Raw genomic sequence first — 9,416 nt, 5'->3', positions numbered from 1 at the left:
AGCACTATAGCAGAACTGATTTTCTGCGACCAGTATCAGCGACCGGTGCTGACGTCGGTCGCAGAAAGTCTATTTTATCCAAAAAAACATGTAACAAAAATCAGATGCGACTAGAATGTTCTACGACTGGCGTCATCGTCGGTCGCTGAAAGTCTCGGTAAAAAAATGAAAAAATGCGGCAGAACCCTAGCCCAGCCCTGCGTTTCTTCTCCCTTGCACGTGCTGTTCTTGTCCCGCTCTGTCTGTGTCGTCTAAACCCTAACCCTAAGCTTCGAACTATCTCTCCTCCGCACCTCTTCTCTCGTGACCAGCACCAGCGATTTCTCAGACACCTCCATCCTCGCTCTCCACCCAAGCCCATCCATCTCCTCCTTCGCACCTCCTCTCTGTACACCTCAGACTCGCAGCCGCTCTTTCTCCACCTCGTACTCGACTCTACCGGCCTCGCATCTCGGGCCTTATACTGCTAAATGGTACGCTTCTGTAAATTTTATAACCTATTTACTAATTAATTTCACTATTCTACATACATGCTGGAATTGGGGGTTTATTGAACAATCTTTTGTAAAAATTGTATAGGACAGCTGACATGATCAGATTTGGTATTCTTGGTATATAAACTTTCAGGAGATTGTTGTTAGCTTGTAATAATCTAGAAGTCAATAATACGATAATTTTGATTATATAAAGCTTTGTTCATGAATTGGATGATTAATATCATTTTGTTGCTTTGAGTATTATTGCATTTATGGATCATTTCGAGTTCATGACTGAAATTGTGAAACTCCATAATATAGATGATATATACCCTTAAAAGGTCACTGACCAAGGTAATTAGCAGGAACACTAATTACCGCTGTAAGGTTAGTATGTGGATTAAATGATGGTCAAGTTTTACAGACCATAGACAAGGAGTTGTCATTTTAATCACATAGATATATGTTCTAGGAACATGATATCTGACAGACCCCGAATGAAACATTATACGGAATTTTTTTCGTGTCATTAATGCTTTCATTCAGTGTTAAGTTCTAAAGTATGAGGTATTCATCTTTCCTACTAAGAAATGTATATGTGTGATTGTTATCAAACGCTGTCGGTAAAATGCAGTTATAACGGTAGCTCTTCGGTATACATGGCTTAGCTGAGGTAGTGATGGTTTACCAAAAGTACTATTGTCCCTCGTATCTCTATACGAGCTATAGCATCACTGGGCCCCTTGATAGAGTAAGATTATCAGCGCGCGGTATGATTACAAGAGTAATCATATTTGATAATCTGCTCAAGATTAAGAAAATATTAAGTTTACAAGGATGACACACACCTACCTTGAAACTAATCTGATAGTTATGTGACAAAATAACTGACACAAGTAAATTGTTTACTGGATCGTGATATTGTACTGTACAGCATCATCTGTGTAATTGGATGGTCATGATGCGTTTTGCCAGATGCCTCTCATGATTATAGAAGTTAAAACAGTTTTAATTCTATTTACCAACATAACACAGATCCTATCGGGTCACACCATATAGGAGTTAATCGGAGAATCTTATTGTGATTGATTATAAATTGGTTATGATCAATAGTAAGATGATTATAATTAATTATACGTGTTATAATTAAATTATAAATGTTATGTAAAAATAACAAGCAAAAACATTGGTTAATTTATAAACGTGTGTGACACGTTGTATAAAAGTTAACCGGTTAATTTATAAATGTGCAGGACACGTTGTATAAATTACCGAAACAACAACCGCAAAAAAAAAAAAAATATATATATATATATATATAATTATTCAGAATAATTATACGAATATTATTTGTATTCGGGCCGAGGGCATTCGGGTCTTTTCAGATTCGTCCTTATCCGCATGACATGTCATTGATCCTATCCAGATGACACGTCATCGATCTTATCCACATGACATGTCATCATCCTTATCCATTCAATGGCATATCTTGTAGATAGGCCGAACTTGGAGGGCATTTTGGTCTTTTGGCAACTGACCCTAAACCCTATAAATAGGGGTGGAGGGGTAGAGAGAAAAACCACTAATTCACACGTATCGTTTCGTGCAGAATCGAATCGGTATTTTCTCTCTTTCTCGGTTTCTCTCCCAAATAGTGTTTCGGTTGAGAAAAGAAAGTTATACGTAGTTGACGTATAATCTTGCGGGTTGTTGTGAAGTATATTTACGGGATCAGTGAATAGTGTTTTCCCGAATTTCGCGGTATGTCAGTTTTGCTTATTTGTGAAACTGAGTAGCTGAAAATTCGTGTTTACGGGTTTTCGTCTTTTCCCTGTGAATAGTGTTTTTGCAAAATTCCGCGGTTTATAGTATTTCTGGCAAAAGAAATAAACCGCTCTCTGGTTAGTCCTGGTGGATAACCTATAGAGGCACCATACGTTTGGTGCTCCGAGGAGAATCATTCCCGTGATGTAACTCTACTCGCTCGGTCTGCATTCCAACTGTGATTTGAAAACAAGGTATAAATATGTTATATTAATCTATTTAATTGGTAAGTAGATTAAAGTTTTAGAAATCAATCATGGAGTAGATCTGTAAAAGGATTAAATTGGGTTTTGATGCCAAAGGAATACTGAAGGTGGACCGCCTTGAAAAGTTTCCTGACATACCCCGTTTAATCCTTGGCTTAAGTTAGAAGTAAAATTTTTGTTTTACGTTCTTTCCGCAGCTTAAGGCTAAACGGGTTTTGGTTACCACGAAACCCAACAATTGTAAACTTCAAGCTCAATGAATTTCAGAATTTTTTTAAAGCTTCTAGTTATTTCAGGATTTCAGTTTAGTGATGAACAGTTCTGTACTAGCTTTGGCTCTGGTACTAGTCTTTGTAAATTTTAGAATATGAAAATTTAATTTAATCTTGTCAGGCATTGTGAATTTTTTTTTTGCAATAAGGACCTACATGGTAAGCATGTGTTGGAACATTAGTTATAATCGAATTATTAGTTATAATCTGCAGGGCACTAAGTCACATTGCATACGAGCTTTCTCCGTGGAACTTTTCTGATAAAGCCCTTTCAAAATGATTTTAAGCCAATTGACCTTTTCTAATCTTGTGTAGGTAATAAAAAGACACTGATAGAAATTGTCCATATTTATAAACTAGATATATGATAAATTGATAATAATTTGCTTAATTTGATAAGCTCAAGGGGAGAGAACGGGGTCGTCAGCTATCAACATTGGTACCAGAGCAGTAACAGAAGTTGCTGATGCACTATAAGCAACCCCTTCAATTTATAGCCTTTTCATTTGCTCATCCTTTCTTTTACATTTCTTATGAGGCATAAATTTTTAATATAGAATAATATCATTTTGTATTTTTGTGTACACACAACAGAGGATATAAGAAGGCCTGTTGCCTTTTATGAAACATACTAAAAATATAAATTTTTTGGTCTAATTGTGTGTTTTGAAGTCCTTTATTTGACTGTATCCTTGGTTTTGTCATTTGGTCAATGTAGCTGATTGTTCTATTCAGTTTTCTGATGCTGGTCATTTTGTGCATCTCTTCTACCAGTTGAGTGCCTCACTTGGTTCATTTGTTTTGATTGGTACAACACCTGACATTGACTGGTACACATGTTGTAAGTCTTATAGAGATCATTTTATCACATTTTTTTTAGATCTTTCTAGTCTATTGAGATTGAACATCTTTCAAGAATAAATATTACTACTTTGAAACCTGTCCCAATGCTATAAGTTTGAGTCTGCCCATTTATTTCATCTTGAAAGTATCAAAGAGCTAGAAAGCTTCCTTGTTAAGCATAAGAAAGATTTCAAGGATTTGCATCGAGCTAGAAAGCTTCCTTGTTAGCCTTGGGTCAATGGGATTGTTTCTATTGCTTTTTGCAGTTACTGTTTTTTTTTTTTTCTGATTTTTGTTGCTGGTTTTGGCACTAAACTGACAAGACAGATACTTCTGTATAGTTTTTGTTCTTTTGAATTTTTGATGTTTTGTTGGGAGATAATTGCATGCTTACTGTGTAAATATAGCTTTAATTTTCAAATATTACTTGATGTACATACTGGTTGTATCATGTTTATACATGTCTGGAATTAGCTTATATAATTAGTATTGTGAAAATGTGATATTTAGATAATGTGGTATTATTATTGTGTTATTTAGTAAAATTTGAATTATGTAAATGTGATATAAATTAATGTGGAATTAATATGTAAAATTTCTATTACCTAAATGTGATATTTGAATTAGTGATGTACTCTGCAATGTATTAATAGTTAATACCTACATTTTTCAAAAAAAAAAATCCAACAGCGACTGGTTTCATGGTCACTGATACCTTTTCACGACGTCAACAAAAAAATTTGGTTGCAGATAAAGGTATCAGCGACCGGAGGATGTCATTCAGCGACCGGTGACGTCATCGGGAGAGTATCTGCAACAATGCCTTCAGCGACCGGAGTATCAACAACCATTTTTCACTTTCTGTGACCGGATGAACTTTCTGCGACCGGCGACAATACTTTCTGCAACCGGAAAACCTGTCGCAGAAAGTATGATCTGCTGTAGTGTAGAATGTGAGAATAAATCACAAATAAAAACAAAAACACATAGTTTGGTTTAGCATACTTATCGTAGAAGACCATGTAGCATTAGAAATAGAAATAAAAGCATAGAAGCTCATATAAATTGCAAAAAAAAAGCTCATGTAGCATAGCGGTAGCAATAGCGCGCCGCGCATAGCGGTAAAAGCGGTAAGCTATTACAGTTATAGCGGTCGTAGTTGAGTTAGTGCACTTTTATCTCATATCTTAGCGTTAATGGTCTGGAAAAGCTATAGCTAGCTATTTAGAACATTGGTGTTGTGTCATTTGGTAGTTATAATAACTTATAACACATTGTTCCCATTTTATATATTGTTATTATGATATAAAAATTTGACATTGGCTTGTGCACTTTACATGCATAAAATATATTTTGCAAATTAATTTATGGTATTCAGTTATTAATTTGTTAAATTTGCAATGTTTTGTGCAATTTGGAAGTGCTTTATTCCCTGCTTTGCTTAATTTAACAATCAATTAATATATATATATAGTTGCAAGTTGTAACTGTGTCCTACATTTGCAAATCTTGGGCTTAGATTGTGATTGAGATAAAAACAAAATTGGAACTACAGTCCAAAAATAACCATGCAATCAGATATATTTTGGGATAGCTAACCTTTGTTTTTTCCTCTATTTTGCATATACAATTATACATACATAGTTACCGCACATTGTTTTGGGGAAGGAGGAATTGAGAAACATCTTTTCCTAGGCCTGTAGAACTAATTAATTAAATAGGTATATAATTTTGAGCTGAATTAATGCCCTCAAATAGTACACTCATTTGCATATTATATATATGCATGGCACAGCAAAAGAAAAAAAATATATAAATATGTATTTACTGATAGACAACACCAATTAATATTTATATATAACTTTTTTTCTTTTTCTTTTTTGGAAATATGAAACCAAAATGGTGAATTAATTTAATTAGGAGCATAATGACTTTGTAACTTAATTAAGTGGTTTAATTATTTTCAAGAAGAGAGAAGAATTAAGTAATGTTAATGTACATACAGTGAATGCTTCGTCATGTACATAATCATGATAAGACACCTTAATTATTTTTATACGTACGATGCGTATCCGTGACTTGGCCACGTAAGTACCACAATTATAATTAATATTAAATTAGAGTTAAGCTTCCAAAACAAGAACTTGAGGTCAGAATCATGCATGTCCTAATTATTAATAATATATATATATATAGAGATGGGCTATGGTGCATTGCAATGCATAGGCCATGGTGTGCATTGGACCATAAATCACCGATTCAAAGTCCAAATGACCGATCCAAACCGTTCATCTTGTTCTCCATATTAATATGTGCTTGGAGACAAAATTTTACATTTTTTGGAATTTTTTTACTATTTATTAAGCCACTTTGCAAATCGCTGATCCAACGGTGACTGTTTGGAACAGTAAAATCAGAAGCCACCGTTGGATCAGCGATTTTCAAAGTGGCTTAATAAATAGTAAAAAAATTCCGAAAAATGTAAAATTTGGTCTCCAAGCACATATTAATATGGAGAACAAGATGAACGGTTTGGATCGGTCATTTGGACTTTGAATCGGTGATTTATGGTCCAATGCACACCATGGCCTATGCATTGCAATGCACCATAGCCCATCTCTCTATATATATATATATATATATATATATAGGATTTGGCTAATATGCTATGGGTAGCTAAGAGGCCTCCCATGCTACGGCTCAATATTCGACTTTTCAAAATCCTAACGGTCGATCCGAACCGTTCATCTTGTTCTCCATATTAGTATGTGTTTGGAGACCAAATTTTACATTTTTTGGAAATTTTTTACTATTTTTTTAGATTTATTGAATATCGCTGTTTTTTATGGTCCAGATTTGTCTGAAAAACAGCGATTTTTAATAAATCTAAAAAAATAGTAAAAAATTTCCAAAAAATGTAAAATTTGGTCTCCAAGCACATATTAATATGGAGAACAAGATGAACGGTTCGGATCGACCGTTAGGATTTTGAAAAGTCGAATATTGAGCCGTAGCACGGGAGGTCTCTTAGCTACCCATAGCACCGTAGCCAAGTCCTATATATATATATATATATATATATATATCCTATCATTTGCCCGTGTCAAGTTGACAATTAATTATTAAAAAATTAAAAATCTAAGACTAATCAAATCACAAATAGTGCACTTTTTGTCATGTACTTAATTAGCATGATAGATCATAGGCATATGCATCATAAGTTGCATTACATTTTTTAAATCATTTATAATTAATTATCAGTTTAACATTATCCAGTTTTTGACAAAGGCAACGGTAATTAAACGGTCAAATTTATCCATAACCTAGCTTTAGCTTGTCTTGCGGCTGGGGTTCATATCAATTTAATTTGCAAAAAAAATAAAAAATCTTCAATGATGATGATACGTACACATATGCAGTTAGAATATTAAACAATAAACATGCATGCATCATGCATGCATGCGTTTGAGATAAAACTAAAATTAAGTATCTACAAAGGATAAGCTTTTGTCATGTAAATTATATATAATCATACTAGTAATCGTGCCCTTGCACAGCAACGGGAGCAAATTATGTAGTAGAAAACCTAATTTATATAAGTTTTTTTTTTTCATAAATCCTAAACCCTAAACCCTAAACATTGAATTATTTGAAAGTATAATAAATAAAAAAACAACTAATAAAACATGAATACTGCATTGTAAAATTAACAGAAAAGAATAGTTGCACCTCTGTTCAATGTATTAACAAACATACATAAAAAATATTACAAATAAAAAACTACCATTCTTTTCACAAAAAAGAAAGTTTATTTAATAAATTATTCAACTCATTTAATTAAATATGCTAATCCAAGCTGAAGTAGACAATGAGAAATAATCTAAGCTGGTGTATGCATTGCACTTCCCACTTTCTTTTTTAAGTGATCCCGAGCAAACAATGTCATGTGGAGTGATATCCTTGAAATTTTTTTTAGCACAAGGTACTCGTTGCAAAACTGAGAGATACAATTGAAAATCCATGAGGCATGAAGTATCACATTACAAACCCTTTCTAACACTGTTAGGCCATTTTTTTTTTACTAAAGACACTAAGTACAATGTAATGTGAAAATAACCAGAACTAAGAATAATGAAGGATCCTACTTTAAAAAAAAAAGAATAATGAAGGATCCATTTTATAGAAGTTACATACTTGTGCTGAAAACTTTGATAAAAGAAAATAAAAATACAAATTTGAAAACCTTAGCACGTTTGTTGGCAGTAATAACAGGGGTTACTGAGACTTCTAAAGAGAATCCATCAATTTGGTACTCCTCCCTCTTTATCATGTCAGATATGAACAAAAAAAAATCATTAACAGAACTTATCTCCTTGGAAGCTGCTCCAGTTTTTCTTGTAAGCAGCAGACATAGCACAACACACCCAAACAGAGTAAGCGATCGTGGTGAAATGTAGCAAACAAGGTCGTGAATCCCAAAGAGACGAAATATGCATCTGATGCAGACCTGAATGAATTAGCAAACAAACAGAACGTTGATGGCTGATTTATTTATGGAAAAATATGCATGTGCCAATATTTGTGAAGACATGACAATCTGATCAGTTTGTTTCATAGCTGACAATCTCATAAAGTAGCAACTTTATGAGATGCTGTTCGTTTTCCAGAGCTATGTTCATATAAAAAGTAACTAAAAGATAATGTACACATAAAAGGAAATATAGAATCATATACCTTCAATCCAGCATTTACAATATGTTCCCTGTGACAACTGTCACAACATCTGGATGTCTGGCAACCTAAAAAAAATACAACTATAATAGATTAAAGTAAAAACAATAGAAAAATAAATATTAAATTTTAGAAAGAAAACTAACCTCCAAGACATCTTGCTCACCAGGTATAATCTCAGGTTTCTCTTCACAATCAGCTATGGCTTCTTTCAATTCATTTACTAACAACTCATTTCTCACAGCTACTAATTTAGGCTTTAACCTTTTCACCTGATCACACAAAAAAAGGAATAAATCAAACCTGTTTTTTCAAAATATTTTCATAGGAACAACTCTACTGTTATAAATTTTGACCAAAAAAAAATGAACCTGATCAGCTAGAAGTGTGACATTTGATCCAGCTGCAAGTGCAAGTGTGCAACTATGAATTTATCTGGATTTTCAGCTACTATGTCAAGTGTCTGAAATTTTGAAATTTGGGATTGAAAAAAATTTACAATCAAGGCTTTCAGTCTAAAAAAATCAATTTTTTAAATGAATATAGTATCTCGATTTTTGCAAGTAGAATTTCTCAAAAGGGCAAGGGGTCCTTTATATAATATTAGTATACAAAAAGTTTTGAGTTAAATTAAATTGTAATGGTAGGAGTACCTGAGTGCCGATTGAGCCAGTGGACCCCACAATTGAAATGGATTTGGGACCATCCCATGAGCTGCGACTCGGCTCTGGTACGGCCTGACCTGGCCAGGCTAGTGGTGGGGCCTGAACCGAACACACAATTTTCTTTGACACGTATGCCCTTCTATCTCTTCTCCTCAAAGGAAAATCAACTGAAAATGATAAAAAAAGAAAAGATGATAGTTATGTATTTGGCTTTAGCTTAGGGTTCAATGCATTGACTACTAATGAAGTTGAGAATCGTGACAACCATCACAACTTCATATTTACAGGGAATGTGACTGGTACAGTATTGGAAGGTTGGTACATGGGTTGTATATAATGTCTTTGGCTTATTTACACACAAATTCATATTTACAGGGTTTAAGTTAAGGGTATATTTAC

At 33.7% G+C, this 9,416-nt stretch overlaps 1 long non-coding RNA gene across 3 annotated transcripts; it reads right to left on the bottom strand.

Annotated features, from left to right (window-relative positions):
* Nucleotides 1–7,618: 7,618 nt before the first annotated feature.
* On the bottom strand, nt 7,619–9,184 carry LOC144557394 (uncharacterized). 3 transcript variants are annotated; one of them, XR_013512650.1, is made up of 4 exons: nt 8,724–9,184; nt 8,499–8,624; nt 8,356–8,420; nt 7,619–8,128 (listed from the first exon to the last, which is right to left on the bottom strand). It is a non-coding gene; the product is annotated as an uncharacterized LOC144557394 (long non-coding RNA). The 3 variants fall into 3 exon arrangements; XR_013512649.1 differs by having other exon boundaries at nt 8,356–8,624; nt 8,724–8,815; nt 9,006–9,184; XR_013512648.1 differs by having other exon boundaries at nt 8,356–8,624.
* Nucleotides 9,185–9,416: the final 232 nt, after the last annotated feature.

This window comes from Carex rostrata, chromosome 7 (assembly GCF_964058835.1).
Source record: "Carex rostrata chromosome 7, lpCarRost1.2, whole genome shotgun sequence".
Taxonomy (NCBI): Eukaryota; Viridiplantae; Streptophyta; class Magnoliopsida; order Poales; family Cyperaceae; genus Carex; species Carex rostrata.
Note: the sequence above shows the minus strand (reverse complement) of the source record. Positions and strands in the feature narration are given on the sequence as shown.